This window comes from Vulpes vulpes, chromosome 12, assembly GCF_048418805.1.
Source record: "Vulpes vulpes isolate BD-2025 chromosome 12, VulVul3, whole genome shotgun sequence".
In the NCBI taxonomy this organism is placed as follows: domain Eukaryota; kingdom Metazoa; phylum Chordata; class Mammalia; order Carnivora; family Canidae; genus Vulpes; species Vulpes vulpes.
Window position 1 is genome coordinate 108,265,862 of NC_132791.1, and position 26,166 is coordinate 108,292,027.

Consider the following 26,166-nt stretch of genomic DNA (forward strand, 5'->3'; position numbering starts at 1 on the left):
TGGTTTTATTTTGTTTTGTTCTAATTTTAGCGATCCTGGTGGGTATGAAAAGGTATCTCACATGGTTTTCAGTTGCATTTTCCTAATGACTGATGATGCTGAGCATGTTTTTAATGTGCTTGTTAAATACTAGTATATGCATTTTGAGAAATGTTTATTTAGATTCTTCAAAAATTTATATATATAGATAAATATATAATCTCTTATCAAATTTATAACTTCCAAATATTTTTCCCTTTATGTGTATTCCCTTTTCACTTTCTTATAATGTCACTTAAAGTACGACATTTTTCATTTTGATCAAGTCCAATTAATTTATCATAATTATTTTTTTAGGTCCTGGTGCTTTAGATATAATATCTAAGAATGCTATTTCGTTAGCTACAAAGATTTGTTTTATTTTAAGAATGTCAGTTTTAGTTCTTATATTTAGTTCTAGATTCATTTTGAGTTAACTTTTGTATTTGGTATGATGTACAGGTCCAAGTTCATTCTTCTGCATGTGATGTCCAATTGTCGCAGCACCATTTGTTAAAAAACTATGTGTTCTCCACTCAATAATCTTTGCATCTTTGTCAAAAATAAGTTTACTAGAAGTGTAAGGGCTTATTTCAGGACTCCCGGTTATATTCCATTGATCTGTATGTCTTATGCCTGTACCACACTGTCTTGATTACTTTAGCTTTGTAGTAACTTTTGAAATTAGAAAACCCCAAACTTTATTATTTTCAAGACTACTTTGGCTTCTCTGGGCCATTGCATTTTTTTTTTAAGAGAGAGAGCACATGCACACACAAGCAGGCGTAGGGGAAGGAGAGAGAGAGAGAGAGAGAGAGAGTGAGTGAGAGAGAGAGAGAAAGAATATCAAGCAGGCTCCACACCCAGGGCAGAGCCAAAGTGAGCTCAATGTCACGACTCTGAGATCATGACCTGAGCTGAAATGAAGAGTCAGATGCTCAACCCACTGAGCCACCTAGCTGTCCTGGGTCATTGCATTTTCATGAGTTTGAGGATCAGCTTGTCACCTTCTGCAATAATGCAGTTAAAATTTTATTGACGATTGTGTTGAATCAGTAAATCAGTTTAGGGAATATTGTCATTTTAGCAATATTAAATTGTCCAATCCATGAGTATGGGATGACTTCTAATTCTTACATGTTCTTTAACTTATTTCAATGGTTTTGTAGCTTTCAGGTATAAGTTTTGCATTCCTTTTCTTATCTTTACTCCTATTTTTTTTATGCTATTGGAAGTGAATTTCTTTAAGTTTCATTTTGAACTTCATTACTGTGTAGAAATACAATTGGTTTTTGTATATTGATCTTATATCTGCAATTTTGTTGAACTTGTTTATTATCTCTAATATATTTTTTAATTCCTTAGGATTTTCTATGTCAAATATCATGCCATCTGTGAATAGATAGAGCTTTATTTCTTATTTTCCAATCTGGATGTCATTTGTTCCTTGTTTTCTTGTTTAATTGTCCTGTATAGGACCCCCAGTACAATATTGAATGTAATGGTGAGAGTGGATATCCTTATATTGTTCCTGATCACAGAGGGAAAATGCTCAATGTTTTGCAATTAAGTATAATGCTATCTGTGGGTTTTTCACAGGTGTTCTTTATCAGTATGAATAAATCCCCTTTTAATCCTAGCTTGTTCAATGTTTTATCATTAAGAGGTGTTAGGTTTTGCCAAGTGTTTTTCTGTATCTACTGAAATGATCATGTGGCTTTACTCTTTTATTCTATTAATGTAGCCTGATATACTTATTGATTTTTTTTTTTTGTATAATAAGCCAATCTTGCATTCCTGGAGTAAATTCCACTTAGTCATGGTGTATAATCCTTTTACTATACTGTTGGACTCAGGTTTCTAGTATTTTGTTGAGAATTCTTGTCTTTATGTTCATAATGAGTAATAGTCTATTATTTCTTTACTTGTGATGCCTTTGTCTGGTTTTGGAATCAGGAGGAAAATACTTGTGTAAAATGAATTGGAAAGTGTCCGCATCTCTTCTAACTTTTGGAAGTGTTTGTAAAGTATTGACGTTATTTCTTCTTTAAACCTTTAGTGGTATTTCCCAGGGAAGCCATCTGGGCTTATATTGTCCTTTGTGGGAAGATTTTAGTTATTAATTCAATCTCTTTATTCTATTTATTATTGAGTAATTTTTCAGTCGTTTGTGTGATTCTGCACATCTGTGTCTTTTGCATATGGATACCCACATTATCCAATTTGTTGGCATATAATTGTTTGTATTATTTGCTTATAATTATTTATTATTTCTGCAAAATTGGTAGATATGCCTCCTCCTCAGCACTATTCCTGATTTTAGTAATTTGAGCCTTTTATTTTTTCTTAGTTCAGCTAAAGTTTCTTCATTTGTGTTGATATTTTCAAAGAAACTTTTTTCATTTATTTTTCTCTATCATTTGTTGATTCTCCATTTTATTTATATTTGCTCAAATCTTTATTATTCCCTTTCTTCAGTGTGCTTGGGCTTAATTTACTCTTCTTTCTCTAGAGTCTCCTTTTTCAATATGGGCATTTACAGCTATAAATTTCCATCTAAGCACTGCTTTTGTTGCATCTTACAAGCTGATTGTATGCTATTTCCATTGTTCATCTCAAAATATTTGCTGTTTTTTAAGATTTTATTTATTTGACAGAGAGAAAGAGTGAGAGAGAGAACACAAGTAGGCAGATCAGCAGGCAGAGGGAGAGGGAGAAGCAGGCTGTGCACTGAGCAGAGATCCCAAGGCAGGGCTCTATTCCAGGACCCTGGGATAATGACTTAAGCCAAAGGCAGATGCTTAACCAACTGAGCCACCCAGGTGTCCCTCAAAGTATTTTCCAATTTCCCTTTGAATTCTCTAACCCATTGGTCATTTAGCAATGTGTGCTTAACTTCTCTACTTGTGAATCTCCTTAATTTTTAAATTTTGTTTCTAAGTTTGATTCAATATAGTCATAGAACATACTTTGTACAATTTAATCCTTTTAAATTTATTAAGGTTTGTTTTACATATGGTCTATCCTAAAGAATGCTCCATGTGCACTTGAGAAAATTGTGTATTTTACTAGTGTCGAGTGGAATGTTCTACAAGTGTCTGTTGTTTCTAGTTTCTTTCTAGTGTTTATCAAGTTTCTTACTTCTCCATCAATCTTCTTCCTAATTGTCTGATTTTTGAAAAAGGGATATCGAAGTCTCTAGATGTTATTATGAATTATATATTTCCCCACATATAATAAATATGGAGTAAACAATACATATATACATGTATAGAATTGCTATGTCTTCCTGATAAGTTGACCCTTTGTTACTACAAAATGTTCTGTCTACAGTAACAATTCTTGTCCTAAAGTTTATTTTGTTTGGTATTAGTATAGCCACTCCAGCTCTCTTTTGGTTACTGTTTGATTGATATTTATTTTTTTAAATTTTTTATTTCAACCTATTTCTTTTCTTTGAATATAAAGTGTGTCTCTTATAGACACTATACAGTTGGACTACTTTTTTGCCCTTTCTGCTAACTTCTGTCTTTTGATTAGAATGTTTAGTCACTACATCGAATATGTTTACTGATAAGGTAGGATTTATATTTACTATTTTCCTATTTGTTTCCTACATGTTGTATGTCTCTTTTTGTTCCTTAATTCCTCCACTACTTCCTTTTGTGTAAAATACATATTTCCCAGTATGCATCATTAATCCTCTTGTTATATTTAAAGTTATTTTTTGTTGTTGTTATCCTTTTAGTGATTGCCGTGGGGATTGCAATTACCATGTTAACACAAAACAATGTAGTTCAAATTAGTATCAACTGAAGTTCAATAATATATATTTTGTTCCAATATACTTCTGTCACCTCCCTTCTCCTTTGTGTTATTTTTTCATACAATTTATATATTTTACAACATAAACCCATAAATGCAGTTAAAATATTGTTTATGCAGTTCTCTTTTAAATCAAGAAGGAAATGGAAATACACAAATATACATTTATATTGTGCTTCATAATTATACATTACTGTTCTTCATAATTATACATGCACTTACCTTGGCTAGTGCTTTTTATTTCTTGGAAATTTCAGTTACTGTCTAGTTTCTCTTCATTTCAGACTGAAGAACCTTTAGTATCTTTGTAGGGCAAGTCTATTAGCAATGAATGATCAATGTTTATCTGGGGATGTCTTAAGTTTTCTCTTATTTTTGAAGGACAGTTTTGCTGGATATAGAATTTTTAAAAAGTTTTAATTTAAATTCCAGTTAGTTAATATACAGTATATATTAACTTCAGGTGTGCAATATAAGTGATTCAACACTTCCATACATTATCCAGTGCTCATCACAAGTGCATTCCTTAATCCTATCAATTATTTGACCCATCCTTCCACCCACCTCCCCTCTGGTAACAATCAATTTGTTCTCTATAGTTACAGATCACTTCTTGGTTTGCCTCTCTCTGTTTCTTTTTTTTTTTTTTCCACTTTTCTCATTTGTTTTTGTCTCTTAAATTCCACATATTAATGAATCATATGGTATTTGTCTTTCTCTGACTGACTTATATCCCTTAGCATAAACTCTGTAGCTCCATCCATGTGACCTTGCAAATGTCAAGACTTCGTTCTTTCATATGGCTGAGTAATATGTGATATTCATATGTGATATAATATATCACATCTTTATCCATTCATCAGCTGTTCGACACTTGGGCTATTTCTATAATTTGTCTATTGTAGATACTGCTGCTATAAACATTGGGGTGCATGTACCACTTTGATTTAGTGTTTTTGTATTCTTTAGGTAAATATGTAGTAGTGCAATTGCTGGATCATAGGGCAGTTCTATTTTTAACTTTTTGAGGAACCTCTATACTATTTTTCAGAGTAGCTGCCCCAGTTTGCATTCCCACCAACAGTGCATGAGGGTTCTCATTTTTCCACATCCTCAAAAATATCTGTTGCTCCTTGTGTCATTTATTTTATCCATTCTGATAGAGATGAGAGGATATATCATTATAGTTTTGATTTGTATTTTCTTGATTAGTAATATTGAGCATCGTTTCGTGTGTCTGTTGGCCATCTGTATGTCTTCTCTGGAGAAATGTCTGTTCATTCATGAAGAGAAATCTCACAGAGGAAGACATGGACATGGCCAACAAGCACATGAGAAAATGCTCTGCATCACTTGCCATCAGGGAAATACAAATCAAAACCACAATGAGATACCACCTCACACCAGTGAGAATGGGGAAAATTAACAAGGCAGGAAACAACAAATGTTGGAGAGGATGCGGAGAAAAGGGAACCCTCTTACACTGTTGGTGGGGATGTGAACTGGTGCAGCCACTCTGGAAAACCGTGTGGAGGTTCCTCAAAGAGTTAAAAATAGACCTGCCCTACGACCCAGCAATTGCACTGTTGGGGATTTACCCCAAAGATTCAGATGCAATGAAATGTCGGGACACCTGCACCCCGATGTTTCTATCAGCAATGGCCACAATAGCCAAACTGTGGAAGGAGCCTCGGTGTCCATCGAAAGATGAATGGATAAAGAAGATGTGGTTTATGTATACAATGGAATATGACTCAGCCATTAGAAACGACAAATACCCACCATTTGCTTCAACATGGATGGAACTGGAGGGTATTATGCTGAGTGAAATAAGTCAATCGGAGAAGGACAAACAGTGTATGTTCTCATTCATTTGGGGAATATAAATAATAGTGAAAGGGAATATAAAGGAAGGGAAAAGAAATGTTGGGAAATATCAGGAAGGGAGACAGAACATAAAGACTCCTAACTCGGGGAAACGAACTAGGGGTGGTGGAAGGGGAGGAGGGCGGGTGTTGGAGGGGAATGGGTGACGGGCACTGAGGTGGACACTTGACGGGATGAGCACTGGGTGTTTTTCTGTATGTTGGTAAATTGAACACCAATAAAAATTAATTAAAAATAAATAAATAAATAAATAAAAGTTAAAAAAAAAAAAGAAATGTCTGTTCATTTTTTGAGTGTTGCATTTTGTAAGTTCTTATATATTTTGGACTAACCCTTTATCAGATATGTCATTTACAAATATCTTATCCCATTAGCAGTTTGCCTTTTAGTTTTGTCAATTTTTTTCTCTTGCATACAGAAGCTTTTTATTTTGATGTAGTCCCAATAGTTTATTTTTGTTTTTATTTCTCTTGCCTCAGAAAACACATCTAGAAAGAAGTTGCTATAGCTGAGGTCAAAGATGTTATTGCCTGTGTTCTCCTCTAGGATTTTGATGGTTTCCTGTCTCACATTTAGGTCTTTCATCCATTTTGAATTTATTTTTATGTATAGTGTAAAAAAGCAGTCCAGTTTCATTCTTTTGCATGTTGCTGTCATTTTTACCACACAACATTTGTTGAAGAGACATTCTTTTTCCCATTGGATATTCTTCCCTACTTTGTCAAAGATTAGTTGACCGTATAGTTGTGGGTTCATTACTGGCTTTTTTATTCTGTTTCATTGATCCATGTGTCTAGATTTGAACTAGTACCATACTGTCTTGATTTCTATAGCTTTGTAAGATAGTTTGAAGTCCAGAATTGTGACTTTGATTTGATTTTCTTTTTCAAGGTTGCTTTGGCTATTTGAGGTCCTAGTTCTGTGAAAAATTCTGTTGATATTTTGACAGGGATTATAAATAAATAAATCTATAGATTGCTTTGGGTCATATAGATATTTTAACAATATTTGTTCTTCCAATCCATGAATATGGAATGACTTTCTATTTCTTTGTGTCATCTTCAATTTCTTTCATCAGTGCTTTCTAGTTTTCAGAGTACAGGGCTTTCACCTGTTTGATTAGGTTTATTCCTAGGTATCTTATTGTTTTTTGTATAATTGTAAATGGGATTGACCCTTAATTTCTCTTTCTGTTTCTTCATTATTGGTGTATAGAAATGCAACAGATTTCTGTACATTGATTTCATATCCTGTGAATTTACTGAGTTTGTTTGTCAATTCTAGCAGCTTTTTGGTGGAGGCTTTGGGTTCTCCATATATAAGATCATGTCATCTGCAACTAGTGAAAGTTTTACTTCTTCCTTACCAATTTGGATAACTTTTATTTCTTTTTGTGGTCTGATTGCTGTGGGTAGGGCTTCCAGTACTGTTTCCCTATTTGGGATTATATATCTGTGGGTTTTTCATATATGGCCTTTATTATGTTGAGGTGTGTTCCATATAAACCTATTTTGTTGAGGTTTTTTAAATAATGAATGGATATTGCATTTTGTCAAATGTTTTGTCTACATCTATTGAAATAATCATACAGTTCTTATCCTTTTATTAATGTGATGTATCACACTGTTTTTTGCCAGTATGAACCACTCTTGCAACTGAGGAATAAATCCCGTTTGTGCATTGTGAATTATTATTTTAATGAATTGTTGAATTCAGTTTGCTAATATTGTATTGAGAATTTTTGCATCTATGTTTCTCAGGAATATTGGCCTACAGTTCTCTTTTTTGGTGGAATCTTTCTCTGGTTTTGGTATCGGAGTAATGTTGGCCTTATGGAATGAACATAGAGTTTTTTCTTCGTCTTCCATTTATTGGAACAATTGGAAATTATTAAGTGTTAACTCTTCTTTAAATGTTTGGTAGAAATCACGTGTAAAGCCATCTGGTGCTGGAGTTTTGTTTGTAGGGAGTTTTTTGACCTGTATCATTTGTCATGTACAGCCACTGAACTCTCTGCTTGATTAGCTGAGTGCCTTGTTAATATTGGACAGATATTTTTTATAAGCTCCTTGAACTAATGAGTGATCCACCCTCTTTGAGGGGCTCTGTGTGCATTGGGAAACACCGTCAATGTCAATGCTTCAGCAGGCACTTGATAGCTCTTCCTTAGCCTTGACTACCTAAGTATGCAGATATTCAAGGTTAACCAGAAGTGAGAGATTAGGTCTTTTCTGGACATATTTACACCTCTGCACATGATCATCACCTTCTAGATTTCCAGGAATATATTAGAGCTTTTCAAAGACTCCTATTGACATTTTATCCTCCAGGTTTCTTGTTTTTTAAGATTTTGTTCAGTCTTTTGTTATCCCTGACTGGTATTGTGTCCTTAGGCAGTTGCAATGGTAAATAATTGTTACTGATTGCTCTTGACAAATTATTTATGGTAAGGCTATTCACCCAGGGTATGCCCTGTGTCAGGTTAAAAAAAAGAGAAGTTACTGTGAATGGAACTTTTCATGGAGCTTCCAGGTCAAGTCGAATACTGTTAATTCTCTGAAGACAGGTTTTTAGAAAGTTCCAAAAACATTCCGTCCCTCCTGCGGCAGCAGGGCTGCTGGTTTCCACAGCTACAGTAGTCATAAGCTGTTCATTTTCAAGGCCACTGCAGAACTGAAGAGAGGAGGTTGGAATGAGACATGTTAAAACACAAGAAAGCCCATTGTTCTTACTAAGATTCCCCAGTTTTTTTCTTGAATAAATACTATATTGTTGCAAACCTTTGATTACTTTTCAGTTCTGAAAAAGTGGAGTTTGATAATTTTTGTTACTTAATTTTCTGCTTTTATGGTGGAGAGGATTTTCAGAGGTCCTTATTCTACCATTATGGAAGCATTTCTCCTGGTCATAAATTCTTATAGTCCTGTGCATCTCTCTCTGACAAAAACATTTTTAAAGCACCAGGTAAAGCTCCTTTTATAAGCATGGATCACTGTTACAATTTCACATACAATTTCATTACTGTCTCTTACTCTCATTAAATCTAAGTTCTGTTAAAATTGGATGTATATACTTTGGTTACCATGATATCCATGATAGCAAAAGTACTAGAAAGCACAGAACTTACCTGTGGCAATATGATGAGGTATATTTAATAGAAAGGTCCAGAGTAGTGCTCTTGGGAATTGTAAAATGTCAATAAGAGGACTGTAGACTTTTGCTTTCCAGGCTTGTCCCAGCTGCCATATGTAGAGATGAAATGGAACTTGATTCCTCGACCTCTTACTCCTAAATCTCCACAGAAATCTTTGTGGCCTCATCTAGAAGTGGTAACAGCTGCTAATTTGCCTAAATTATTTGTTTCCAGTACCATCTTCTTTTCTCAGGTAAGAGGGATGGTGATCAGCAGCAAGACTATTGTGTGAGCAAACATTTCCCTATAAAGCAGCATTTTTGAAGATAGTTGACTCAATGCTGTCATGCAGTGTCCTTGAAAAGCTCAGAGTATGGCATCACTCCCCCATGCACTTGCTTTTGCCCATTCTGTTTGCCTTCTCTCCATGCCTGTTTCGTCATCATGGTACTCTGGAGGCTAACCACTGCATATGAGATCTTGGAGGAATGATAAAGAAGATTAGTAAAGGAGATTTGGGTAAAGAATGTCTTTGTAGATCTGCTTTCCCTCTCAATCTGGAAGTACAAACTGGGCCTGGGCAATCACCTGAGTAGCCTGCCACTAAGGAAAGTAGACCAGTAGGAGCAATCTGACATCAAACCAGTTGTGAAAAGTGTATATTGGATAATTATATTGTAACTAGGGGGAAAAGTTACTCTTATGAATGACTAGAGTCGTGATTGACTTTGGCATGTATTAATAAGGAAATGAGATTATTTGGGGGGACTTGGGGCCCTGGTTGGCTCACAGTGAGCCTTCCTGTAATGGAGGCTCTGGCTACAGGGAGACATGAGGGCTTTGTTTCAATTGCGAGTAGTGATTTCATCAGAGGCATAAAAATTCTGTTCATTTTGCACCTCCTCAAACACCTCTAGGTTGAACAGGATTTTTTTTCTAGTAACTTTTCATATTTTCATTGCATATAAGAACTATTGCACATTCGGCTTTTCAAGAAGTAAGGCACATATTTGTCATGGTGCAGCTCTGAATGGATGGAAAGGAAAAGGACTCCAGAAATGAGAGAGATAGTTCACATGTTCTTAAAATACTTGCATACCGACTTCTTCCATTTGTAGGGCAAAAGACGGCAAGCCCAGCAGCATTTTAGGCAGCCTCAGAGTTACCTCATCCAGCCAAATTTCTCTGAAAGAGAAAAGAAGGAAGCATGCTGACTCAGTAATTTTCTCGTTTCTGAGTTCTGCTAACCAATCCAAGGTAGTGCTTATGAAATGTTAAGTCTGCATTCCCATTGATGTGAAATAAGTGGCATATGTTACACTATGATCCTAAAAACCACTAAAACAGTATTTGTTGCTACTAATTTATTTTTTAAGTATATATTATGTCTAATTTAAGAATATCCTTATGATCGTGTCAATCTTACCTATGTTTCTGCAGAGAAAGGTTCCTTGGATTTCAATGAAATATTTTCTTTCTCTCTCTTCAAACCATTTTGTGTTCTGTTTAGATACATTTTAATTTTATGTACTTAACTCTGACTTGTGAGGCCATGATATTGTACTTGATTTCACCGTTTGTCCTTAATTATATCTAAAGCCAGAATGAAGTTATATTTGATGAATCTAACAGGCAGGATTAAACGTAAAAGGCAGAAGTCTTTGAGGGCTTCAAGTTACCCTATTAAAGGCCATCAATAATACTTTTGTAAATATGTTTTTAAATTATTCAAACTATTTCTCAAGATGTTTGTAAAGGATAAGAAATGTATTTCCTTTAAATAAGAGTCCATGTCAACATATAATTTGGAGTGAGACAAAGCATAGAATTTGTTAAAGAGTGATCTTTCATTGGTCTCTTCAAAGTAATTTTTATTTACAGAGACTTTTGGGGAAGGGGGATAAGTAATGCGGTTGCCAAGGGAAACCCTTTACTGATTGGAAGAGAGGTCATCACAGGTTTTTACAAAGAAAAGAGGAAAAATGGCTTTATTTCCTAAGTTTTTTTTTTTCCGCTCCTACAGTGAAAGAGAAAAGAAGCAGAAACAAAAATTGCCTTTTCTGCTCCTTATTCACTCTGTGAATTCACAGGAAAAACTCATGGTAATGAGCTTCCAAGAATGGCCAAGCCCCATGAAAACTTCTCTTAGCATTGCTTAATTTATTACTTGAGTGCGATATTGTTTACCTCTCTGTTTGTGTTTATTCTGCCCAAGCAGAATGTGTATTAGTTACACATTTTGCACTTACGTTATGTGCCTTGTGCATCATTAAGCACGGAAAAAAATGAATTAATATTAATTTTATTGTATCCTTATCCATTGCAATTTTTAACGTGGAAATAATTTTGAGTGGACATATGAGACATCCCTATGTCTCTCCATTAGCTGCTTGGTAGACTTAATTAATATAAGTTGGATCTATACATTCATAGATAGGGATCACCACAACACAAGCTTCCAGAGGGCAGGATCTATATTTTTCTTGCTCACCTATGTCTGTATCTACAGCTCTGGGAATAGTATCCAGCATATACAAATGCCTAATAAATAACTGTCAAATTAATGCACCCCTTTTTTTCCTGATTACAACTGACAGGGGTGAAAATACAGGGTAGAGATGAAAATAAGCTTCTCTACTCAGGCAGTCGTAAAAATAAAAGTAAAAAATAAAATCAAAGAAGGCTAAATACCAAAGCTCCCTTGAAAATATAGAGAATTTTGGAAAGGACTCAGAAATAAGACAGATCTCAAAAATGAAGACAAAAATACATAGGTGAAAATAATTCACATAGAATCACATAGCATCTCAATACCTAACAGGAGGCTAGTAGGAGAATATCACTTTAAAAAGAGATATCTCTTTTAAAAGATTCAAAATGATGGACTTACCTGAAAACTTGCCCCCATGTTACGGTGACAGTTTCTTTTATCTCGCAACTAACTGCTTTGGGGAATATTTCACATCAAGCTGTTCTTTAGCTTTGAAGATAATGCTTTGGTAAAAACCTTTCTAAAATGTAGCTTTTCAGTAGTCATACCCAGAAAGGGGGTGGTCCAGGGGATGAACCTATTGAAGAAATTTCACCCAGTACATGGAAAATCCAATTCCAAGTCCCAGCCCCAACAATACAACATCAATTAATGAGGACATCACCAAACTATAGGCAATTGATAGGATAACAATGTTATTTTTCAAAATCATTTTTGAATACTTACTGGGTTTCATGGACCGTGTAAATGTTGAAGGTAAGATATTACTTACATCAACATCAGTGTCACCGTTTTAGAGATGGGGAAATTGAAGATCAAAGATGGGAAGTAACTTGGCTACTGAAGCTTTGAAGTGACCAAATGGAGACTGAAATTCAGGTCTGTCTGGCCATGAAGCCCAAATCCTAAACTCTTCCCATTACACCACCTGGCCTTAAATAACTCCAGATGCCTCGTCTCATAGAGCCTTTGTACATCTGTGACTCAGCATATACTTTCATCCTGTTCTTGACTTTAGCCAACTTCAGCCACTTACCCATTCAGCCTCAGATACCTTGAGACCCACTGTTTCCATTATTCAGTTCAACCACTAACCACCTGGGGAATAATTTATGGGAAAGATTAGCTAAGGCCTAGTATTTGAACCTGAGTGTTGGGGCGGGGGAGTGTAGGAGGGGTAAAGTGAGACTGGAAAGTACACTGGGGGGAGAAAAACTTGTAATTGGACTTCATAGCAAGACAAAATTACATTTAAAGCTCAACCCTCTCACTTCACCATGTCCTCAGTTAAGTAACTTTACGTCTTTGAGCCTGATTTCCCCATTTATAAAATTACATTTCCACTTAAAGACCACTGCCATTGCTTGTTGAAACCAAAGCTGGAACACGGCAGCAGACACACAAACTCAGAGCTCCATCTGGCATTCTTGCAGCCCAGAATGGGAACTGAGAGCCTGATGGCACATGGGTACAGCTGCCTATCTTATTATGGCCTGTGAGCTGGAGATGGTTGTTACATTTTTAAGTGGTCATATTTTGTACGCTTATATAAGTACCATACACTATCCCTAATTTATCCCCTGGTCTGTAAAGTCTAAAATATTTGGTACCTGATCCTTCAAGGAAAAGTTTGTCAACCACTGTGCTATTCTTTTCTTCCCTCTATTGCAGATGAGAAAACCAAGACAGTCAGTTCCTTTCTTCTGTTTCCAATTAGCAGGATGGGGGTTTGAACTGCAGCAGTGTAATTCTAGAATCTGTGCTCCTAACTACTCGATTGCACCACTCCTGAGAGATAACAAACATCTATCTTTGACTATGGCTCTGAGGGAAAAGTCCAGTTAAAAATCATGCTCACGGGGCACCTGGGTGGCTCAGCGGTTGAGTGTCTGTCTTTGGCTCAGGGCATGATCCTGGGGTCCTGTGCTCAAGCCCCACGTGAGGCTCCCATGGGGAACCTGTTTCTCCCTCTGTCTGTGTCTCTGCCTCTCTCTGTGTGTCTCATAAATAAATAAATAAAATTTTAAAAAAATCATGCTCACTATCTAAATACTTGTAATCACTACATAATTTAATTTTAGGTACTGACTCAAGACTAGGTGAAAAAGCAGACTTCTGTCACAGGGAAAAACTAACTTTAACAAAAAATCAAAAATAGATCCTTGAGAAACCTTCAAAGAGAAAACAGTGAGGTGAGAACAAGGTAGAACTTCTGTGGGATACGTAGCTGGACAGGGACAAAGGAAAGGAAATGTGGTCAACTTAGTATCTCCTGGATTTCACCAAGTCTAGAGGACTCAGAGAGAAATCCATTTTTTTTTTTCTCCAGGAGCCAAAGATTAGAATAATAACATGGTCAAATCAGATTGCATGAAGAGAAGCCAAAGAGGCATGGTTTGGGTCTCACCAACCCTCAGATCAATGAATGATCCCCTAAAGCAGCCACAGAATATCTATGTTGAGCTTCCAGACCAGTTCTCAAACCAGCATGTAGTGGTATTTCTTCTTCCTTTGCACCTGTATCCTTTATGCATAAATATTTTCTACTCTTGTGCTCTCTCTTAGTTCTCATTTAACATGCCATTATAATGCTTCAAGAAATACTAAATTTAGGAAATAGAAGAAACTGGTACTCTAGTACTTCTTAAATGGAGAGAGAGAGAACCCCTGAAGATTTATAGTTCTGGAGACTGCAACTCTGGTGAGCACTGAGCAACCACATTTGGTCGAGGTAGCCAGGGCAGAGAGACGTGGAGAGAATCAGAGGACAGATTTGTGGCTGCCCATCAACCAGGCAGGCCCACATCCCTGTGTTTTCCACAAGGAAAACAGGGTACTGGGTTTTCCAGCCATTATTTCAGGCTTGCCTATTCCTAAAGTTGATCTCAGGAGCACCTCTAAAGTGAAAGCAGAGGCTAAAGGTGAGTAGGCAAGAAATAGGAGAAGGAGGGCAAAGGGTCTCCAAGAGAGAGATTCAGAGCCAGGGCAGGGGGAGCCCGAGTTTTCTTAACTGGGGAGCCTCAGGTATGTCATTGGTAACATGGCCACAAGGTTCTCTCCTAGAGGGGTTTTATTACTTTAGAAAAATGAAATATTTTTAGCCCTTTTTCCCCCTTTGATATGTACAAGTCTTCATAAATGATAAATCCATTACACCAAAATTCTTTCATAATTCCATTCTTCTATTAAACATCTCCAAGGAAGATCACACAATCCTCCTTAATAAGGCACTAATTGCATCCTAACCTCTTCAAGAAGTTCTGATGTGTGTTTGAGCATTACATAGTACAGAAAATAGGAAAGAGGCCAGGTTGAAATTCCCTTCTGCCTGAGTGTGTTCTGAAGTTAACAAAGCACTGGTCTCTGCTATAATGAAAGCCTGTTCTCTGGACCCAACAGTCAGATGCCTGCTTTTGCCAACAAGGCAAGGAGACACTTTGATTCATACCGTCACTAACTGCTTTGGCAGGAAAGTTTTTGTTTGAACTACACTTTAGAAAGGAAAAAAAAAGACCAGTAAAGAAAAATCACGATTTCTCCTTTTTAACCTATTTCCTATGTTTTTTTTTCCTTTAGACAAATAAAAATTTAAAAAGAGAACAAGAGATCAATAAAATGCTGTAAGCTCAAAATTATTGATCCTTCTCCAACACTCCGCTAGGCATCAAAAGAAATTTATGACAGAGAGTAAAAAAAAATAATAATAATAAATAAATAAAATAAAACAAAAGGTAAAATTCCTAAATAGTTGAGGAAAATTAAGTTCTATATATTTTTGTGTAGAGGAAGCTCAATATTCATCCCGGCTGGAGAAACTTAAAACTATATGGTTGTGGTTTTTTGGGGTTTTTTTGTGTGTTTTTGTTTTTGTTTTTGTTTTTGTCTCTCTTTGTTCCATTATAAGCTTTGGGTACCTAGAAGTAACTGCAAGTTCTCGGACCCCGTGGAATAGTACTTCTTTCTATTATAATGAAGAGGATTATTTCTAGTTCAACACACAACATAAACAAATTAATGTTCTATAGCCACTAAAGTCTTAAACAAACCAAATTATTCTCCGGCTAAGATGACCTTCAAAGATCAGTTTGCTGTGCATTTGTTTCCCTGCCCCCCCTTTTCTTAGGTAATTGGGACAATTTGCCAGCATAAGACAAATCCAGTAAAAGATATCAGCTTGCCCATGGTTCTGAAAAAATGGATGCAATCTTTCTTTGCTAGCACACATTTTCTACATTTTCCCCACAAATTCATCCTGGGTGGCATCACCAAGGTAAGTGGTAGAAGCGAATTTCAGCTATTTCCTTTGGACCAGCTTTCTACTGTCTGTGGTGAGGACACCCCTTATGGCGACTCTGTTGGGGATGTATGCACACAATTGACCTAGGTTCAAGGAACTTCCTCAGAAACTTGCAATTTCTCCTGCTCAGTTGTCACAAGAATACTTGGTCCTCTCAATGCTGTTCTGTGTGCCTTGGTTTGGTTGATCTCGACAAGCTCAGCAGCCCAATTTCTAAGATGTCCTGCTGCAGTGATGGCAAAGTGAGAAACAGAAGCTTGGGCCGATTGCCAGGGAATGAGGACCTTGCCAAAGGAGGCTGAAGGTTTGCTTTACAGGCTTCACCAGGGAGTTTGTAACTATTTTCCTGAGTTATGATGAACATGTCGAAAGCTATGCATGTGTAATGCATACAACATAATGTATTCCTAAGTAGACACCTAGGAAACCATCACCACTATAAACATAACCATCATCTCCCTAAGTTTTCTTCTGCCCCTATTATTATTATTATTAGTAGTAGTAGTAGTAGTATGTGTGTGTTAAGAACACTTGACATCTTAACATAAGATCTACCCTCTTAGCATTTTTTTTCATAGCTCTTTGCAATTTTTTTCAAAGGGCTTTTGGTTTTTGTTCAAAAATAACACATACACACTCAAAATGACACACAAGTTTGGGAAAAGCGAGGGTACTGGAATGTGAGTTTCTGTCCCCATCTCTTTCCATGACAACACACCACCTCTGCCTTTCCTCCAAAACCTCCAAGGACGCGTGGGTTTGTGTGTTCCACCTGGGTGAGCAGCCACACATGGCGCGCTTCCTGGGGACAGCATCTTGCCTTCCACAGCCTGGGAAAGATTGCCCTTTGGTTTGTCTGCAGAGGCGTCTGGCAGATGGTGGATCTGCCTCAGGCTGCGCAAGAGCCTTTACTTAAGGAGAGCTCCCCTGGTATCCCTCTGCCGCCCTCTCCAGAGAACGCCTGTCAGGCTGGTCCCATCTGCTCCCACTGTTTTCCAGGAACTGTGTTTCTGGGCTTCACATTGGGCTGCGATGTGCCTAGGAGCATTTTTCCTGACTACTCTGTGTGTATGCTCATTTCCTTCCTTGTCTTTCTATAGAACAAATGTTTCAGCATCTCCCTCAATTAAACATTTAATAAGAGAAGGACCTCATCATTTTCCTACCACCCAATCCACCAGTCTCCCTTTAATCTGTGTCCATAGTCTACCCTTCTTGTTGCAAAAATATCACCCTCTCTGCCACTAGCAAAATCCAGATCCAAGCTTGAACATTGCACCACATCTCCTCGAGACTTCACAGGGACTCTTCTCCTTGGGTACATGAGCTCCTCAGTTATCCCCTCTTTCTTAGGCATCATCAAGTTTACCCTCCCTATTGTGCAAGTGGGTCATTCCCCAAAGCAGACTGGTACACCATTTTATGTAATGATGTAGTCCACCTGAAAGAACCAGTTACCATCTAGTAATTTTACTTTCCTGGTAGCAAAACTCCCCAAATAATGTTTGGTACTGTTTCCATTTCTTGACCCCATGTGTCTTTTAGGACTTACTCCACTTTATTCCCTGGCACTCTGTAAGTATTACACTAACCCTGTCAAGGTCACCACCTACATCTGGATGATAAAGCCTAACAGGCAATTTTCCATCCTCATCTTCATTGGCCTTTCAGCAGCATTGGACATAGCAGATCTTCCTTCTTGTGTCTTTATTCATCTGGCTCCATTGCAGGTGTTCATCTCATTTCACTGGACACACACACACACTGTGCATTTTGCCGGTCCCTCCGTCTCTTACCAACCTCTTTAAAGATGCTGGAATTTTTCAAGTTTATTCCTTGGCTCTTCCTTTCCTCCATTAAATTCTCTGATTAATCTCACCCAGTCCCAAAGACATGTTTTTTAACTCCAACTTCTCCCTAGAGCTAGGTATACATATCCTAGGTATAAATCTACCTCCTCACCTAAAACTTAATTTTCAAAAACAAACCTCTCAACCACCTTTCAATTAATTAAATCTCTATCTCTCTCCATTTCAGTAAGAACATTAAGCCATTCTCCTTGTTGCTGAGTCCTATACAGAATTTTCCTCATGCCCCATACTTCAACCCATGAGTGGAAGCTAGTGGCTTACACTTCAAAAAGTCTCCCCAATACAACTAGACCCTCATCTCCTTCACCACTAGACTCTCTTACAAGCCACCATCATCTCTCACCTGAATTACTTTTTCCTGCTACTGTTCTGTTTTCTGCATGGCAACTGCAAAGACTTTTAGCAACAAATCCTCCAACAGCTTTCCTTCATGCTGAGAACTTAACCAAACTCCTGCAATCATACCTCCCAAAACCTTATTTGATCTCCTTTCCATTAACTAGTTCCCCTTCATGAAATCCCCACTACTTCCTCCAAATATTCACATTCCTTGCTCCCCCATTTCATTGTGAGCCCTCAAATTTTACCTATTCGGAGAGGATTTCCATAGTCTCCCACCTCAAGATGGTCCATGTATACCCCGTTATCTTATTAAAATTTTCTTTACAATATTTGTCTGAAATTATATTTATATCAAATTATAATTTAAAATATTCTTTAAGGGGAGAGATTCTTACCTCTTTCTTACACTGAATCCCCGGCCCCAGAATGATACTTAACATGTATTATGTGCTCAATATGAACTTGTTGGAAAGAAAAATGGGTAAGTAAATGAATTTAAATATACCATGAGCCATGTGATAGATCATTTAATGTGTCTGAGTGGAGGAGAACCCAACTATCAGGTTGATGTTAGGCATATAAGATTGACTGTTGTGATCACCATGGAGTATGCTCATCCAATATTCTCTTCCTAAATGAGCCAGAAAGGTAGGTTTAAAAAAAAAACACATATAATGAACACCTTTTCTATGCATTACAGTGTTGATTTCTCAAAAACAATGCAAATGTTTGATACTATTTTTGTTTGCTTCCATAGTATACAAACCACATTTTTCAACCTGCCACACCAAGACCAGGCCTAAACAACGACTACTATTTGTCTGTGATTATTTTATTAATTACCTTAAAAACTATCCAGTGTTCATATGAATGTGTGTTTGCTGAAACTATGCCCTAACTGGGGTACACACTTCTATCTCTTGAGAATATGGCAACCTATCACCTGTTTGTCCTTGTACCTAATTTCACATATGCTACAAGACCTATCCTCTTTTCTATCCTCAGAGCGTTCATAGCAGAATCACTCCACTTCTTATAGGTCATTTAATATTTTCTCCTTGACATACACAAATATCACATTTTCCATTCAAGATGAGACATTCATGAATATAGGTGCTCTGCATATAATTGAACACTCATCAATTAGCAGCCTGTCTGGCAAATCATAGATGTTCAATGAATCATTATTGAATGAATAAATGAACCAGTAAATAGAGAAATATTGAATAAAATAAAATGGGGTTAAGGTAGTCTGTAAGTTAGAGGTGGCATCAAGGAAAAGAAGCCTGGTTAGCATTTTGCCCCCAGAAGCTCATGGGTATGATGCTAACTACCAAGTAAGTAAGTACCTATAGGCTTTTCAACTATGAAAAGCCATCCTCAGGAGTGTGTGTGTGTGTGTGTGGGTGGGTGGGTGTAGCAGGGTTGGGTGGTGAGATTGGTGGTGACAAAAGCAAGGAGATCCTTGATCTAATAAATTTTCCTCCTCATTCTTGGTCCAAGAAAGGAAACTGGTTTTCTGGTGGTAAGAGTTCTGCTCATTGCCACATCATGAAGGAAAGATAATGATTTTCACAGAGATAATTATCCCATACCCTCTCTTTGCATAAGTAGGCTTTTCCATCTATGAGGGGAGGGCTGGCCAATCTCACCCATGATTGGGGTTTGCGTCTGATGTTATTGTTCTGGGCTACTCAAAGTGTCCTCTGCCCTGCACATCATGGACAGGAAAGAATCTCTGAAGTTTTGAATTGGCTCTTGTCCTAGAGCACACAGATTTCTATTGTTCATTTCTATCGCAAGGGCTTTTATTAATTTTGCTAGTCTATCGAAGCATATAAAATCCCAACAAGAGCTATAGAGTAATAGATCTTAAAGCAGTAAAGACATGAAATAATTGTTAGGTCTACTCCCCAGCCTTCATCCAGAAGCACACAGAAACACTGAAGGGAGAATGGCCATCATGGAAATAGCCACAGCCACTGACAAGTGTTGCCAATGCTTCTTGGATCATCTTATCAGTTTATTTTACTCTACAAACCTATTACGATTTTCAAAAAAGGAACCATTTGCAATGCTACTGGCCATCATAGTTAGGAGTTCAACATTCCAACTTAAAATCTGTACAATCAACAGCAAAATGCAGCAAGTCAAAGGCATGGATGGGGTATTTTCTCAGCTACTTTTAGAATTCCCTCATAGGTTTTGTGTGACCTATAATGTTTCAGTCCCTTACTGCCACTATCATACATGAGTCTTTGAACACAGGTACTAAAAGGAAGCCATTGAGCTATTACTTTTATTTGGAAATTGAAGGTGAAAACCCTGAACTGAAATCGAGGCACTAATTTACAAGATGAAATGACCCTTAACAGGGAAGTCAGCTAACTAGTCCCTCTGGAAATTCCTGTCCTTGAAATGTGAAGCTCAGGGCTGGTCTGAGCTCCCCAGTGTGAAATGAAGGGAGTAATCCTGCCCCATCCCTAAGGATCTTCACCATTTTGATCCTTACAGCATTTAGAATAGGGGGTGGAAAAAACCACAGTCTGGATACAGTCAGCAAAATCCCTACATTTCTTAAGGATTAATGGTAAAGCTTTAACAAAGTGTTTCAGATTCCAAATTAATCTTAATACGTAGGTGTGCTTTCCCACAGGGCAAACTCAGACATTTTCTGGTTGAACTGCATTTCATCTGGATATGGGCAGATACTTTTGTGTTGACAGAAGCAGGTCTTGCAAGTGATGCCTTTTTGCCTTGGACAAGCTAACTGTGTAGAAGGTTCTTCTATGTACAAGAAATAGAAAATATTTGGGAGTTACTTTCATTTCTACATTTCCTTGAATGGAGAAGGAACATAGTTCCTAAATAGCTCAATTTGAAATCACTCTGTTTCTCCGTTTGAGAATCTACTGGGACAGTCCTCTTCTGGGATTTGCATAATGGGCTCTGCTTAGGCAGCAGGGAAGGCTGTCATTGTTTCATTGGTTTGAAAATGCAAGGCTGACGCAAAAGCATCTACCAAAGGCCTCCTAATGTATTTCCTGTAGTTCTGGCAGGTGCCAAGATGGGACCTCTGGGGCTTTGTGGAGCAATGTATAGCTGAGCACAGATGACAGAGAGGAGGGTTTGCACAATCCAGGCTGATCTGGAGAAATAAAGTAGCTTCTTTAAAATACTTCGAATGTTTTCAGCACATGCATAGATGCATGTGGACCCTGATATAGTGGCTTTTTTTGCTTCCCAAAATCTGTTATGAAATTGGTGGGGCATTTGAAGATCAATTGTGTCTTGGAATCAAGGAAATATGGTACCACCCTCCACTTAAAGATCAGAATTATAATTAACAAGTATAACAAAATAAAAACAATATGAAAAAGACTGCATTTAAAACAGATGAACAAACAAGCCTGTTTGCTAAAATTAAACTTTAAAATTGATCTTCATATATGTTCGGGAGTTATCCCCCTATACGTTATGGATTCATCTTCTCTTTCTCCTTCCAGTCCATAAAGAGAGAGATTCAAAAGGTTCTACTTGCTTGGATGCTACTCTCTTTCAGAAAATGCATTGCTTGGGAAGTTTATTATTTGGCTTATTCTTGCATTTCAGGCTGGAAGTATTTCTGTTAACTTGTTTATTTGACCTTAACTAGGATCCGTCTATTCCAGAATCTTGGGCTTTTGTGATCACAGATCCCCATTTGAGGCTTCCTTTCATGCTCTGATGAGAAAAACACCTCTAGATCCCAGGTCCTCTCATGGTTCACCCTCAAAGCAACTCATCTTACTTCCTCCTGAAGCAGCATCTCCCCAGAGCTGCCCTAAGGGAGATGTGTGAAGCATTTCTTGTCTCTAGTCACCCCCAGTCTCTTAACTTCTCTCTCTTTCCTATGGACTAACCACTTAAAGTATTTTAGAGCCTCCCCTTTAGCATCAGCTCCTGTGAACAGGACAGTCTCTATTTTTCAACACATGTATTTGAATAACTTTCGAGAATAAATTCCTTCCCAAGCAATTTGCATTTTAAGATTTTTAACCTTAATTATAGAAATTGGAAATAGAATTAAAAACTCTCTCCTTCTTAATGGAACTCCATGCATCACTAGGTCATGAAGACTAGAAGAGAATTGATTTTAACCCTAAAATCATAAATCAATTGTTGCATGCGCAAAGACAGTCTATGCATAATTTTCTAAAACTTATGCTGTGCAATGGGTGAGAATGAGTGTAAAAGAAAAAAAAAATGTGACCTCTGCTCACTCCTCTCCAGATGTCCCAGTGTGTAGGAATACCAACCAAGCAGAACTGGCTGCAGCCACTTCTGGACAACTGTTTTCTGGAGCTAATAAGAGAAGAGGAATGCAAGTTGAGTTAGTCGCTGCTGCTGCCTGCAGACCTGGACACTGAGCCTATCCATCACCATGGCAACCATATGACAGCTGAGAGATCAACCTAACATTATCTGTTTCTCTATCAATATTCCGTAAGACATTATCACCTATTTTCTTTGGAGAAATGTCTGTTCATGTCTTCTGCCCATTTCTTGACTGGATTATCTGTTTTTTGGGTGTTGAGTTTGATAAGTTCTTTATAGATCTTGGATACTAGCCCTTTATCTGATATGTCATTTGCAGATATCTTCTCCCTTTCCATAGGTTGCCTTTTAGTTTTGTTGGCTGTTTCCTTTGCTGTATGGAAGCTTTTGATCTTAAACTGGAGGGTATTGTGCTAAGTGAAATAAATCAGAGAAAGACAATTATCATATGGTTTCACTCATATGTGGAATATAAAAAATAATGCAGAGAATCATAAGGAATGGAATGAAAAACTGAACAGGAAAAAATCAGAGAGGGAGATAAACCATGAGAGACTCTTAACTCTGGGAAATAAACTGAGGGTTGCTGAACGGGAGGTAGGTGGGGAGATGGAATAACTAAACAGGCATTCAGGAGGACATGTGATGTGATGAGCACTGGCTATTATATGCAACTGATGAATTACTGAAAATTACATCTGAAACTAAGATATACTATATGTTGACTAATTGAACTTAAATTAAAAAAAAAAAAAAGACACTATTATCTGTATTGGAATGGCCAGTGCCACTTACAAAGGACATATTCCCTGGGAAGGAACTCAGGAATCTGTTTTATAATAATGATTATCATGCAAATTAAATTTTGAGAACCATTACTTTGTACCCTTTACTACATTTCTTCCCTGCATTTCTTCTCTGCCTGTCTCTTTCAGTGGACTATAACTAAGTCTTCTTCTCTGCCACAAAATTCACAGTGACTAATGATGCAAAGCCCTTTCTAATTTTGTCTGTTCCTTGTTTCATTCTTCCTCCTGGTCTGTGGATGGAGATCACACCATCTCTGCCAGCATCAATGGGGGAGTCAGCACTGGAACCCAAATGCCACAGAACCTATGATACTATCTGTATGATAAAGAGAGGAAGCTGACTGTGTTCCTCAATATCTTCCCAGTTAAATAGGAATGCACCAAAGAAACCCAGGAATTCTTTACCATAGAGCATGGCCATATGTGAGGCAAACACGACATATATATATATATATATATATATATATATATATATATATATAATATGGATGAGGAGTTTGTGTAGGTGCACATGAGTATAATGAAACAATTATTCCATATGTAGATAGCATCTGAATAAGAACAGTGGATATTGATTTTGATTCATATCGGGAAAGGGCTTTTTTGAGCTATAAAATGTACATTTGTTTGTGTAAGAGCGATGTTAATTACTGTCACTGATACTGCTATTTACAATTTTTGCCTAATTGCTATGTAAAATGATATTTACTATGAATATCATAATTATGTATTATTTTCATTAGTTTCCATATTTCTTAAGGGTAAAGATAAAAGTTTTCCATATTTCTGTACCCTCCAGCCCACCATGATGGTAGCTGACACATTGCATATTTTCAGTAAAACACCTGATGGATGAATTAATGTTGGTGTTTTACTCCTGTTACATTTGCGTTTCTGTATGTTGATACAAATGGCCCCAGTAAATCTTTGATCCCTCCCCATATGATACCTTACCTAGTATTCTTGGTAACATCAGAAATAGAAAGCGAAGGCCTTTATCAGATAGCTACAGGAAGAGGAGATAGAGAAGAGTTAGAAGAGGAACACAGAAAGGAAGAGGATGGAAGAACATAGGGAAAAAGAAAAGGATGAATTGTATTACATGGGCTTGTAACTGATAGAAAATACTCTACAGACATAGAATAATCACGGACCATATAGTTCTCCAAGTCCAAACCCAAAGTGTTGGGTGACCACAGCTGTCTATGTCCCCTCCATCACATGCATGCTCAAATTAGAATGTGAGACAGGGTAATGTGTTTACTTCTCTGTTTAGAACACACTATTTACCAGATTCCTCCTAAAGCACTGCATATGTGATTTGAAGCTGCTTTAAAACCCAGGCTGGATACACCTTTAAAGATGTGAGGTCCTTCCTTCCCTAGAACTAGCCTTCACGGCTTTAAGTACCAAATTATAGAAGAAAAGAAATAATTGAAGATGCAGAAGGAGAGGGAAGAAGGAGAGAAAAAACCACACACACACACACACACACACACACACACACACACACACTATCAAAAACAAAACAAAACAAAACAAAACAAAAAAACCCATAAACCTATCCTGATCCATCCCAGAAAATGAGACCCAATCATCAGGTGTTGTAATTGTGAACTGCCTCTTACGCGACTTTGTGAAATTTAGAAAGTACAATTGTTGGTTAACCAGTGTCTCTAATCCACGTGGAATGTGAACTGCGTTTTCTTTTCTTGAAAACGGTCCTTGTCATCTTTTTCCCTGTCCTTTGCCACCACCCACCCCTTATTTGCTTCTAATTTTACAACCAATATACATTGCATTCCATCCTCTCTCAAAACCCTTCATTTCCAACCAACTCACAATTTCTTTATTTTTGGACCTCCCATAAAGCCTGGCCCTGAGTTTTATGTTTACTTGATTAGAGGTCTGACTCTATTTTTGGGTGTTCAAGCTTCCGAGATGTTGCCCCTGTGGCATGGCTTCCTGCTTATAACTTTTAAAAAAAGAAAAATTAAAAGGAATATTGTTCATGACTCTTCCCCAATCAGGGAAAATTTACTGTAGTTACCTTAGCAACCAGAATGTCAGTCATTCTCTCTCCATGCCAAATCCCTTTAGATTTCACATAGAGCAACATTTTTAAAATAGAATTATTTCACATTCTATTTAACTTTTAGAGTTTGTTAAAAAACAAACTTCTTGGTTTCTTAAAGAAACCAACCCATTTATTTCTTCATTGAACATCTTAGACTTATTTAGAGCATATAGAACAATTTTAGTATATATATATATATGAATTGTATCAATATATTTTATAAATATATGTCATTTACTTTTGCCATTGTTAATATTATTTTGCCTGGAAAAGTTTTTCTTAGGTTAGAGATTGAATTTCTGGGTCCATGGACAAGAAATTTGAAACACTAGTGTGTTCTTGGCCACCTATTTTTCCAGAACATTTTACTAATTTATGCATCTTTGAGAAGTATTTGAGTTTTGAATCACCACAACCTCACCAACAATGGATAAACTTCTATTTTTTTCCCAGTTAAGTATGGAAAATAATATTAGATTATGGGCTTTTTTTTTTTTTTTTTTGCAATCTCAAGAAACCCATTTCCTTTTATATTTAGCCATTGATATTTCTAATTCTTTGAGTCAGATGTTAAAATCATGTTGTTTTGTTCATTGAAGACTGCTTAATTATAATAATAAACAATTGAGTTTAATCATAAATATGTTGTATTTTCATTTATTATTGTGAGTGGAGAGAATTTTCTTTGTTCATAACTTTTAGCTAATTTACCAAAATTTTATTGGCCGTTTTAGACTCCTCTTTTGTGATTTGCTTGTACACCTACCTGGCTTTGACATTTTCTGTGTGATTTATATATTATGTATTCTTACTATGAATTCTTCATTGGTTATATACATTTCAAATATGTTCTAGACAGTGACTTGGCTTTTTTGTTTATTTAGGGTATCTTTTCTGTACAGAAGTTTTAAAGCTTTATATATGTACATTATGCAATATGTTTTATTAAGATGTGTTTTTTTTTCCATGTTGTTTAAGAAATCCTCCCCTACTTCAAAGGCCAGAAGTTATTATGCTAAATTTATTTCTAAAGTTTTTAAGTTTTCCTGATTAAATCTACTTTTATATTTGGGTGTATATGAGGTAGAAATCGAGTTAA